This window comes from Chinchilla lanigera, unplaced genomic scaffold, assembly GCF_000276665.1.
Source record: "Chinchilla lanigera isolate Chin_1 unplaced genomic scaffold, ChiLan1.0 scaffold00151, whole genome shotgun sequence".
Classification (NCBI taxonomy): Eukaryota; Metazoa; Chordata; class Mammalia; order Rodentia; family Chinchillidae; genus Chinchilla; species Chinchilla lanigera.
The window spans coordinates 2,508,765-2,522,089 of record NW_004955552.1 but is presented as its reverse complement, the minus strand read 5'-3'; the positions used below and the strand labels follow the sequence as shown (position 1 = coordinate 2,522,089).

The following is a 13,325-nucleotide window of genomic DNA, read 5'->3' as shown; positions in this document are numbered from 1 at the left end:
GGATTCAAAGGCTTAGGGAAATGGGAATGGTGGAGTGGCTCTGTCATGTCAAACCTGATCCTGCACATTGAGACGATCCAGAAAATATACCCTTCACTAACACTTTGAGAAACTGATTTGTGAGGGGAGCACCAGCATTCCTGAAGAGCTCTGTCATTGCTCTTCTCTGTATGACAGACCTTACAGGGGGTGCCGTGGTTACTCAATTAGCAAATTTAAGGTCAATGGCTCGATTGGACCCCGGAGTAGCAGAGGTCAAGTGGCAGCACTTAATTGTCAAAGTCAGGGTCCATGCACTTACTATAACGGACAGCAGAGGTGGAGCAAGAATAACCTGACATGTGCAGACCTATGGCATTGGCTGATTAGCCACCATGCTCCCAGAAGTGAAATACATAGGAAGCCTACAAAATTTCTACTAGATTTATAGAATCAAAAAAATTTAAAGGCAAAAGAACAGAAACCTACTTCAAATCGTGGTAACAGGCAATCACTGCCCCTCAACCAGTTCCCAGATTTGAGCCAGTTTACAGACCCAGAACCCCTTGAATGACAGGGAGGCTAGGTCTCCTTGGGTAAGGATCCTGATGCCCCCAAAATTTATACAGTTAGACTTTCTCCCATCCTTCCCCAAAGGGACCTAAGGCCCTTTGCTCGAGTGACAGTACATTGGGGAAAGGGGGAATGATCAGACATTTTGGGGACTGCTAGACACTGGTTCTGAACTAACACTGATTCCAGGGGATCCAAAATGTCATTATGGCCCTCAGTAAGAGTAAGGGCCTATGGTGTTCAAGTGATCAATGGAGTTTTAGCAAAAGTCTGACTCACAGTGGGTCCAATATGTCCTCGGATCCATACTGTAGTCATTTCCCCTCTTCCAGAATGTATAATTGGGATAGATGTATTTAGTACTTGGCAGAATCCTCACATTGGTTCCTTAACCTGTAGTGTGAGGGCTATTATGGTTGGGAAGGCCAAATGGAAACCATTAGATCTGCCTTTGCCTGGTAAAATAGTAACCCAAAGCAGTGTTGCATTCCTGCAGGGATCCAAGAGATTTGCGCCACCATCAAGGATTGAAGGATGCAGGGGTGGTCGTCCCCTCCACATCTCCATTTAATTCTCCCATCTGGCCTGTGCAGAAGATCTACAGATGGGTCTTGGAGAATGACAGTGGATTACCATAAACTAAATCAAGTGGTGACTCCAATTGCTGCGGCAGTACCAGTTGTGGTTTCCTTGCTTGGGCAGATTACTACATCTCCTGGTAATTGGTATGAGGCTATTGACTTGGCAAATGCCTTCTTCTCCATACCTATCCATGAGGACCATCAGAAACAATTTGCCTTCAGCTGACAAGGCCAGCAATATACCTTCACTCTCTTACCTCAGGGATATATTAACTCACCAGTCCTGTGTCACAACTTAGTTCACAGGGATCTTGATCGCTTTTCTTTCCCACAAGATATCACACTGGTCCATTATATTGATGATGTTGTGCTGATTGTGCCTAGTGAGCAGAAGGTAGCAACCACTCTGGATTTGTTAGTAAGGCATTGAGAGCCAGAGGATGGAAAATAAATCCAACAAAACTTCAAGGTCCTTCTACTTCAGTGAAGTTCCTAGGAGTCCAGTGGTGTGGAGCACGAAGAGGTATTCCTTCTAAGATAAAAGACAAGTTGTTGCAACTGGATTCCCCTATGACCAATAAGGAGGCACAACGCCTAGTGAGCCTAGTTGGATTTTGGAGGCAACACATTCCTCACTTAGGTGTTTTACTCCAGCCCATTTACCAAATGACTTGGAAAGCTGCTAATTTTGAGTGGGGCCCAGAACAGGAAAAGGCTCTGCAACAGGTCCAGGCTGCTATTCAGGCTGCTCTGCCCCTGGGGCCATATGATCCAGCAGATCCCATGGTGCTTGAAGTGTCAGTGGTAGATAGAGATGCTGTTTGGAGTCTCTGGCAGGCCCCCATATGTGAATTGCAGTGGAGGCCTTTAGGATTTTGGAGCAAGGCTCTGCCATCATCTGCAGACAACTACTCGCCCTTTGAAAAACAGCTCTTGGCCTGTTACTGGGCCTTAGTGGAAACTGAACGCTTGACTATGGGACACCAGATCACTATGCGACCTGAGTTGCCTATCATGGCCTGGGTAGTGTCTGATCCACCAAGTCATAAAGTTGGATGTGCACAGCAACAGTCTATGATTAAATGGAAGTGGTATATTTGTGATCAAGCCAGGGCAGGTCCAGAGGGTACAAGTAAAGTACATGAGGAAGTTGCCCAGATACCAATGGCTCCTACACCTACTGTACTGTCTTCTGACTCCCAGCGTGCACCTATGGCCTTGTGGGGTGTGCCATATGATCAGCTGTCAGAGGAAGAAAAGGCTAGGTCCTGGTTTACAGATGGCTCTGCACTCTATGAAGGTGCCACCCACAAGTGGACAGCTGCAGCATTACAGCCCCTCTCTGGGACATCCCTGAAGGACACTGGTGAAGGGCAATCTTCACAGTGGCAGAACATTGGGCAGCGCACTTGGCTGTACATTTTGCCTGGAAGACAAAGCGGCCAAATGTGTGACTATATACTGACTCATGGGCCATAGCCAATGGTCTGGCTGGATGGTCAGGAACTTGGAAGGAACATAATTGGAAAATCGGTGACAAAGTTATTTGAGGAAGAGGTATGTGGATAGAAACCTCCATGTGGGCAAAGGATGTAAAAATATTTGTTTCCCATGTAAATGCTCACCAAAATGTGACATCAGCAGAAGAAGACTTTAATAATCAAGTGGAAAAGATGACCCAGTCTGTGAATAGTGGCCAACCTCCTTCTTCAGCCACCCCTGTCATTGCCCAATGGGCTCATGAACAGAGTGGGCATGGTGGCAGGGATGGAGGTTATGCATGGGCTCAGCAACATGGGCTCCCACTCACCAAGGCTGACCTGGCTACAGCCGCTGCTGAATGCCCAATATGCCAGCAGCAGAGACCAACACTGAGTCCCCAATATGGCACCATTCCCTATGGTGATCAACCTGTGACCTGGAGGCAGGTTGATTATATTGGACCACTTCCATCATGGAAGGGACTACACTTTGTCCTCACTGGTATACACACGTATTCTGGATATGGATTTGCCTTTGCTGCACGTAATTCTTCTGCCAAAACTACCATCCATGCAGTCACAGAATGCCTTATCCACCATCATGAGATTCTACATAGCATTGCCTCTGACCAAGGAACACATTTTACAGCCAAAGAAGTGAGGAAATTGTTCCATGCTCATGGAATTCACTGGTCTTACCATGTTCCTCACCACCCAGAAAGTTGTTGTCTTCGTTCTACACAGGTAATACAAGATTACAATGGAGCATGTATAGACATGGTGAATCAGTGTATTAGGAGAACACTAGGTTTACTATTCCCAGGAAGCACTCACTGTAGGAAACCTATACCACTTACAGCAAACATTCTGCAATGCTCAGGGAAGGGTGGAAATGCACTCCCTCTTGCAGTCATATGCACCTATGTGTGAATGTAATGGAATGGGTACACTACTATGTGAAAGCAAGCAGGGACAGTGTAGCCAATGTGTTCCCATACACAATTTCATGAGACAAGCTCAACACATCACTTAGAAATTTGGGAAACTATCAGGGAGTGTGGGGCAGAAAATTGTTTTCTTGCTGATACACTGGTATTGCATGATTACATAGGACCATGTATAGAGCTGCTCTATCAGCATATTCGAGGAACACTCATTTTGCTATTCCCAATCAGCACTCACTGTAGGAACCTTTTACCACTAACAGCAAACATTCTGTGATGCTAGGGAGGGTGAATACCACTCGCTCATTCCAGTCCAATGCATGTGTGGGTGAATGTAATGGAATGAGTAAATTGCAATGTGTAAGCAAGTAGGGACACCATGGACAATGTATTCCCACACACAGTTTCATGAGAAAAGCTGAATACAAATCTTAGAAGTTTGGGAATGATTCAAAGAGTTTGGGGCACAAAGTTGTTTTCTTGGTTTTCCAGTGGTACTACCTGATTACATAGGACCAAGCACTGAGCTGGTGTACCAACATAGTAAAGGCACTGGAGGTTGACTTTTCCCAACCAGCACTCACTGTAGGAAACCTATACCACTTAGAGCAAACATTTTGCTATGCTCAGGCAAAGGTGGAAACACACTCCCTCTTGTGGTCATATGCGCCTAAGGGTGAATAGAATGGAATGGGTACATTGCTGTGTGAAAGAAAGCAGGGACTGCATAGCCAATGTGATATCATACACATTTTCATGAGACAAGCTCAACACAACACTTACAACTTTGGGAAAATATCAAGGAGTTTGGGGCAGAATGTTGTTTTGTTGTTGATACAGTAGTTATTGCATGATTACATAGGATCATGTATAGAGCTGATGTACCAACATATTCAAGGAACACACATTTTGCTATTTCCAATGAGCACTCACTATAGGAAACTTCAACCACTCATTGCAGGCATTCCGTGATGCTCAGGGAAGGGTGAATACACATTCGCTTGTCCTGGTCCATGTGTGTATGGGTGAGTGTAATGCAATGAGTACATTGCTTTGCTTAAGCAAGCAAGGACAGCATGGGCAATGTATTCCCATACACAGATTCATGAAATAAGTTCAACACAACACTTACAACTTTGGGAATGTTTCAGAAAGTTTGGGGCACAAAGTTGTTTTCATGGTTTTCCTCTGGTATTACCTGACTACATAGGACAAGGTATAGAGCTGGTGTACCAACATATTAGAGGCACACTAGATTCACTATTCTCAACAAGCACTCACTGTAGCAAACCTATACCAGCAGCAAACATTCTTCAATGCTCAAGGAAGGGTGGGAATGTACTCCCTGTACCGGTCATAATTGCCTATGAGTGGATGTAATGAAATGGGTACATTGCTGTGTGAAAGCAAGCACGGACAACGTAGCCAATGTATTCGCATACAGTTTCATGAGACAAGCTCAAAACAACACTTAGAACTCTGGGAAAGCATCAGGGAGTGTGGGGCAGAAAGTTGTTTTCTTGCTGATGCACTGGTATTGCATGATTACATACGACCATGTATAGAGCTCATGTACCAACACATTCAAGGAACACTCGTTTTGCTATTCCCAACCAGCACTCACTGTCAGAAACTTTTAGCACTTACAGCAAACATTCTGCGATGCTTAGGGAAGGGTGAATACACATTCGCTTGTCCCGGTCCAATGTGCATATGGGTGAATGTAAAGGAATGAGTACATTGCAGTGTGTCAGCAAACAGGGACAGCGTGGGCAATCTGTTCTCACGCACAGTTTCATGAGATAAGCTCAACACAACACTTACAACTTTGGGAATGTTCCTGAGAATTTCAAGCATATAATTATTTTCTTGGTTTTCCACTGGTATTAGCTGATTACATAGGTCCAAGTATAAAGCTGGTGAAGCAACATATTAGAGGCACACTAGGTTACTATTCCCAACAAGCATTCGCTGTAGCAAATCTATACCACTTGCAGAAAACATTCTTCGATGCTGTTTTATGGGTGGAAATCCACTTGTTCCTCCCAGGCAAATGTACATATGAGTGAAACTGTGGAGTGCCTCAATTGCATTGTGCAAGCAAGCAGGGATTGCATAACCAATGTATTTCCATACACAGCTTCATGAGATTAGCTCAACACAGCACTTAGAACTTTGGGATAGTTTCAGGGACTTCAGTGCAGAAAATTGTCTTTGTTCTACACAGGTAATACAGGATTACAATGGAGCATGTACAGACCTGGTATACCAGTGTATTAGGGGAACACTAAGTTTACTATTCCCAGGAAGCACTCACTGTAGGAAACATATCACTTACAGCAAATATTCTATGAAGCTCTGGGAAGGGTGGAAACCCACTCCCTCTTCTGGTCATATGCACCTATGTGTGAATGTAATGGAATGGGTACATTGCTGTGGGAAAGCAAGCAGATACAGCTTAGGCAATGTATTCCCATACACAGTTTCATGAGACATGCTCAACCAAACACTTAGAACTTTCCAAAAGTATGAGGGAGTTTGGGGCAGAAAGTTGCTTTCTTGCTGATACACCAGTATTGCATGATTACATAGGACCATGTATAGAGCCGTTGTACCAACGTATTTGAGGAACACTCGTTTTACTATTCTCAACCAGCACTCACTGTAGGAAACTTCTACCACAAACAGCAAACATTCTGCAATGCTCAGGGAAGAGTGAATACCCACTTACTCGTCCTGCTCCAATTCTTGTATGGGTGAATGCAATGAAATGAGTACATTCCACTGTGTAAACAAGCAAGGACAGCATGGGCAATGTATTCCCATACACAGTTTCATGAGACAAGCTCAGCTCAACACTTAGAACTTTGGGAAAGTTTCAGAGAGTTTAGGGAAGAAAGTTGTTATCTTGTTTTTCCGTTGGTATTATGTGACTGCTTAGGACCAAGTATAGAGATGGTGTACCAACATATTATAGGCTCACTAGGTTTTCTATTCCCAACAAGCACTCACTGTAGCAAACCTATACCACTTGCAGCAAACGTTCCTTGATGCTCCTTTAAGGGTGGAAATGCACTCCATCTTCCCACGCAAATGCGTGTATGAATGAAAGGAGTGAAATGGCTACATTGCTTTGTATAAGCAAGCAGGGAGAGGGTAAGCAATGTATTTCCATGCAGAGTTTCATGAGAAAAGCTCAACACAACAGTTAGAACTTTCGGAAAGTATCAGGGAGTTAGGGGCAAAAAGTCCTTCTCTTCCTTTTACACTGGTAATACATGATTACATAAGACCAAGTATAGAGCTGGTGTACCAAAATATTAGAGGAGCACTGGTTTGCTATCTTCAGCAGCACTCTCTGTAGCAAACCTATACCACTTGCAGCAAACATTCCTCGATGCTCATGGAAGTGTGGAAATGCACTCGCTCATTCCTGTCAAATGCGCGTACAAGTGTGAGGAGTGGATTAGCTTCATTTCTTTGTGTAAGCAAGCAGGGAGATTGTAACCAACGTAATTCCATACACAGTTTCATGACATAACCTCAGCAGAGCACTTGAACCTTGGGAATATTTCAAGGACTTTGGTGCAGAAAGATTTTGTTTTCGTTCTACATGGGTATTACTGGATTGCAATGGAGCATGAATAGAGCAGGTGGACCAGTGTATTAGAGGAACACTAGGTTTACTATTCCCAGGAAGCACTCACTGTAGGAAACCTATACCACTTACAGCAAACATTCTGTGATGCTCATGGAAGGGTGGAAATGCAGTCACTCTTTTGATAATATGCACCTATGGGTGAATGTAATGGAATGTGTACATTGCTGTGTGAATGCAAGCAGGGACAGCATAGCCAAAGTATTCCCGTACATAGTTTCATTAGAGAAGCTCAACACAACACTTCGAACTTTAGAAATTATCAGGAAGTTTGGGGCAGAAAGTTGTTTTCTTGCTCTTACACTGGTATTGCATGATTACATAGGATCATGTATACAGGTGTTATACCAACATATTCTAGGAACACTCATTTTGCTATTCCCAACAAGCACTTGTAGGAAACTTTCAGCACTTGCAGCAAACATTATGCGATGCTCATGGAAGGGTGGATACGCACTCACTCATCCCGGTCCAATGAGCGTATGGGTAAATGTAATGGAATGAGTACATGGCAGTGTGTAAGTAAGCAGGGACAGCGTGGGCAGTGTATTCCCACACACTGTTTTACGATATAAGCTCAAATCAACACTTAGAACTTTAGGAATGTTTCAGAGAGTTTTGAGCAGAGAGTTGTTTTGTAGGTTTTCCACTGGTATTACCTGATTACATAGAACCAAGTATAGAGCTGGTGTACCAGCATATACAAAGGCGCTCTGGATTTACCATCCCTAACCAGCACTCACTGTAGGAAACCTATACAACTTACAGCAAACATTCTGTGATGCTCAGGGAAGGGTGGAAACGCACTCCCTCTTGTGGTCATATGCTCCTGTGGGTGAATGTAATGGAATCCATACATTGCTGTGTGAAAGCAAGCAGGGACAGCATAGCCAATGGACTCCCATACACAGTTTCATGAGACAAGCTCAATGCAACAATTAGAACTTTGGAAAATTATTAGGGAGTTTGGGGCAGAAAGTTGTTTTCTTACTATTATACTGGTATTACATGATTACGTAGGACCATGTATAGAGTTAATGTACCAACATTTTCAAAGAACACTAAGTTTGTTCTTCCCCACAAGCACTCTCTGTGGGAAATTTGTACCACTTACAGCAAACATTCTGCGATGCTCACGGAAGAATGAACACGCACTCACTCATCCCGGTCCAAAGCGCGTATGGGTGAATGTAATGGAATGAGTACATTGCAGTGTGTAAGAAAGCAGGGACAGTGTGGGCAGTGTATTCTCACACAGTTTCATGACATTAGTTGAACTCAACACTTAGAATTTTGGCATGTTTCACAGAGTTTGGGGCAGAAAGTTGTTGTCTTGATTTTTCACTGGTATTATCTGACTACTTATGACCAAGTATAGAGATGGTGTACCAACATATTAGAGTCTCACTAGATTTACTATTCCCAACAAGCACTCATTGTACCAAATGTATACCACTTGCAGCAAACATTCCTCAATGCTCTTTTAAAGGTGGTAATGAACTGGATCTTCCCAGGCAAATGTGCATATGAGTGAAAGGAGTATAATGGATACAGTGCTTTGTAAGCAAACAGGGAAATCATAACTAGTGTATTTCCGTACACACTTTCATGAGATAAGCTCAACATAGCACTTTGAACTTTGGGAGTGTTTCAGGAACTTCAGTGCAAAAAGTTGTTGTCTCCCTTCTACATGAGTATTTCAGGATTACAATAGAGCATGTATAGACCTGGTGTACCAGTGTATTAGGGGGACACTAGGTTTACTATTCCCAGGAAGCACTCACTGTAGGAAACCTATACCACTTACAGCAAACATTCCGCAATGCTCTGAGGATGGTGGAAACCCACTCCCTGTTCTCGTCATGTGTGCCTATGGGTGAATGTAATGGAATGGGTACATTGCTGTGTGAATGCAAGCAGGGACAGCATAGTGAATGTATTGCCATACACAGTTTCATTAGAGAAGCTCAACACAACACTTAGAACTTTGGGAAAGTATCAGGGAGTGTGGAGCAGAAAGTTGTTTTCTTGCTGATACATAGATATTGCATGATTACATAGGCCCATGGACAGAGCTCTTGTACCAAAATACTCGAGGAACACTCATTCTGCTATTCCCAAACAGTACTCACTGTCGAAAACTTTTACCACTTACAGAAAACATTCTGTGATGCTCAGGGAAGGGTGGATATGCACTCGCTCATCTCGGTCCATTGTGCATATGGGTAAATCTAATGGAATAAGTACACTGCAGTGTGTAAGCAAGCAGGGAAAGCAAGGGCAATGTATTCCCACTAACAGTTTCACGAGATAAGCTCAGTTCAACACTTAGAATATTGGTAATGTTTCAGTGTGTTTGGGGCAGAAATTTGTTGTCTTGGTTTTCCACGGGTATTACCTGACTACATAGGCCTAACTATAGAGATGGTGTACCAACATATTAGAGGCTCACTAGGTTTACTATTCCCAGAAGCACTCACTGTAGCAACCCTATACCACCTGCAGCAAATATTCCTCAATGGTCTTTCAAGAGTGGAAATGCACTCAATCTTCCTGGGCCAATGTGCGTATGAGTGAAAGGAGTGGGATGACTACATTGTTATCTGTAAGCAAGCAGGAGAGCGTAAGCAATGTATTTTTGTACACAGTTTCATGAGATAAGCTCAACACAGCACTTAGAACTTTGGGAATGTTTCAGGGACTTTGGTGCAGAAAGTTGTCTTTCTTCTATTGAGTATTTCAGGATTAGGATGGAGCATGTATAGACCTGGTGTACCAGTGTATTCGGGGACACTAGGTTTACTATTCCCAGGAAGCACTCACTGTAGGAAACCTATAGCACTTACAGCAAACTTTCTGTGATGTTCAGGGAAGGGTGGAAATGCACTCACTCTTCTGGTCATATGCGGCTATAGGTGAATGTAGTGGAATGGGTACACTGTTGTGTGAATGCAAGCAGGGACAGCACAGCTAATGTATTCCTGTAGACAATTTCATGAGACAAACTCAACACAACACTTAGCACTTTTGGAAAATATGAGGGAGTTTGGGGCAGAAAGTTGCTTTCTTGCTGATACACTGGTATTGCATGATTACACAGGATCAAATATAGAGCTATTGTACCAGCATATTGGAGGAACACTCGTTTTGCTATTCCCAACCAGCACTCACTGGAAGAAACTTTTACCACAAATGGCAAATACTCTGCGATGTTCAGGAAATGGGGAATATCCTCTCTTTCATCCTGGTCCAATGCGCATATGGGTGAATGTAATGGAATGAGTACATTGCAGTGTAAGCCAGCAAGGACAGCGTGGGCAATGTATTCCCACACACAGTTTCATGAGAAAAGCTGAACACAACACTTAGAACTTTAGGAAAGTATCAGGGAGTTTGGGGCAGAAAGTTGTTGTGTTCATTTTACAGTGGTTTTACTTGATTACATAGGATCAAGTACAGATCTGGTGCACCAAAATATTAGAGGAGCACTAGGTTTGCTATATCTTACTGCACTCTCTATTGCAAACCTATATCACTTGCAGCAAACATTGCCCGATGGCCTTGGAAGGGTGAAAATGCACTCGCTTTTCCCTGTCAAATGCGTGTATGAGTGAAAGGAGTAGAATGGCTTCATTGCTTTGTGTAACCAAGCAGCAACAGCATAACCAATGTGTTTCCCTACACAGTTTCATGAGATAAGCTCAACACAGCACTTAGAACTTTGGGAATGTTTCATGGACTTCAGTGCAGAAAGTTTTTGTCTTCGTTCTACTTGGGTATTACAGGATTACAATGGTCCATGTATAGACCTGGTGTACCAGTGTATTAGAGGAACACTAAGCTTACTATTCCCAGGAAGCACTCACTGTATGAAACCTATACCACTTACAGCAAACATTCTGTGATGCTCAGGAAAGGGTGGAAATGTACTCCCTCTTCTGGTCATATGCGCCTGTGGGTGAATGTAATGAAATGTGTACATTGCTGTGTGAATGCAAGCAGGCCCAGCATAGCCAACATGTTCTCGTACACAGTTTCTTTAGGGAAGCTCAACACAACACTTAGAACTTTGGGAAAGTATCAGGGAGTTTGGGACAGAAAGTTGTTTTCTTGCTGTTACACTGGTATTGCATGATAACATATGACCATGTATAGAGCTGTTTTACTAACATATTCTAGGAACACTCGTTTTGTTATTCCCAGCAAGCACTCATTGTAGGAAACTTTTAGCACTTACAGCAAATATTCTGCGATGCTCAGGGAAGGTTGGATATGCACTCACTTGTCCCGGTCCAATGAGCATATGGGTAAATGTAATGGAATGAGTACATGGCAGTGTGTAAGTAAGCAGGGACAGCATGGGCAATGTATTCCCACACACTGTTTTATGAAATAAGCTCAACTCAACACTGATGACTTTGTTAATGTTTCAGAGAGTTTGAGACAGGAAGTTGTTGTCTTGGTTTTCCACGGATATTACCTGATTACGCAGGACTAAGTATAGAGCTGGTGTACCAACATATTAGAGGCACTCTAGGTTTACTATTCCCAGCCAGCACTCACTGTCTGAAACCTATCCCACTTACAGCAAACATTCTGTGATGCTCAGCAAAGGGTGGAAACGCACTCCCTCTTGTGGTCATATGCTCCTATGGGTGAATGTAATGGAATGGGTTCATTGTTGTGTGACATCAAGCAGCGACAGCATAGCCAATAGACTCCCATACACGGTTTCATAAGACAACTCAATACAACAATTAGAACTTTGGAAAAGTATCAGGGAGTTTAGAGCAGAAATATTTTCTTGCTGTTACACTAGTGTTACATGATTGCATAGGACCATGTATAGAGTTGCTGTACCAACATATTTTAGAACACTAGGTTTGCTATTCCCCACAAGCAGTCACTGCAGGAAATTTTAACACTTACAACTAACGTTGTATGATGTCCAAGGAATGGAGGATACTCACTTGTGAATTCCGGTCCAATGCGCATATTTGTGAATGTAGTGGAATGAGTACATTTCAGTGTGTAAGCAAGGAAGAACAGCCTAGGCATTGTATTCCCAGAGTTTTTGAAATGTTTCACAGAGTTTGGGGCACAACATTGTTTTCTTGGTTTTACACTGATAGTACGTGATTACATAGGACCAAGTATAGTGCTGGTATGCCAACATATTAGAGGAGCACTCGGTTTCCTATTTCCAACAAGCACTCACTGTAGCAAACCTATACCACTAGCAACAAACATTCCTCAATGCTCATGGAAGGGTGGAATTTCACTTGCTCTTCCCTGTCAAATGACCGTATGATTGAAAGGAGTGGAATGTCTACATTGTTTTGTGTGAGCAAGCAGGAAGAGCGTAAGCAATGTATTTCCATTCACAGTTTCATGAGATAAGCTCAACAGAGCACTTAGAACTTTGGGAATGTTTCAGGGACTTTGGTGTTGTATTGAATTCATCTCATGAAACTGTGTAGAGAATTACATTGGCTACGCTGTCCCTGCTTGCTTTCACACAGTCTTGGACACATTCCCTTCCACTCACTCTTATGCATGTTTAGCGAGGAAGAGCCAGTGCATATCCACCCTTCCCTGAGCATCACAGAATGTTTGCTGTAAGTTGTATAGGTTTCCTACAGTGAGTACTTGCGGGGGATAGCAAATCTCCTTCCTGTGACATGTTGGTTCAGCAGCTCTACACATATTCCTATGTAATCATGTAATGCGAGTGTAAAACCAAGAATACAACTTTTGGCAGTAAAGCCCTAGAAACACTACCAGTGTTCTAAGTGTTATACTGACCTGATCCCATGAAAATGTGCATAGGAATACATTGACTATGCTGCCCATGCTTTCTTACACACAGCAATGTACCCATTCCACCCCATTCACTCCTATGCGCCTTTGACCAGAAGGACGGATTGCGTTTCCACCCATAGCTGAACATCGCAGAATGTTTCTTCTAAGTGGAATAGCTTTCCTACCATGAGTACCTGTTTCGAATAGCAAAGGCACTTATTCTCTAATATTGAAACTCTAGCTCTATACACGGGCCTATGTAATCATGTAATCCCAGTGTAAAAAAAAGAACACAACTATCTGCACT

General features: G+C 43.1%; 1 pseudogene; it reads left to right on the top strand.

The window, feature by feature from the left end:
- The first annotated feature begins 224 nt into the window (after nucleotides 1-224).
- LOC102028904 lies at nucleotides 225-8,404 on the top strand (annotated as a pseudogene).
- Nucleotides 8,405-13,325: the final 4,921 nt, after the last annotated feature.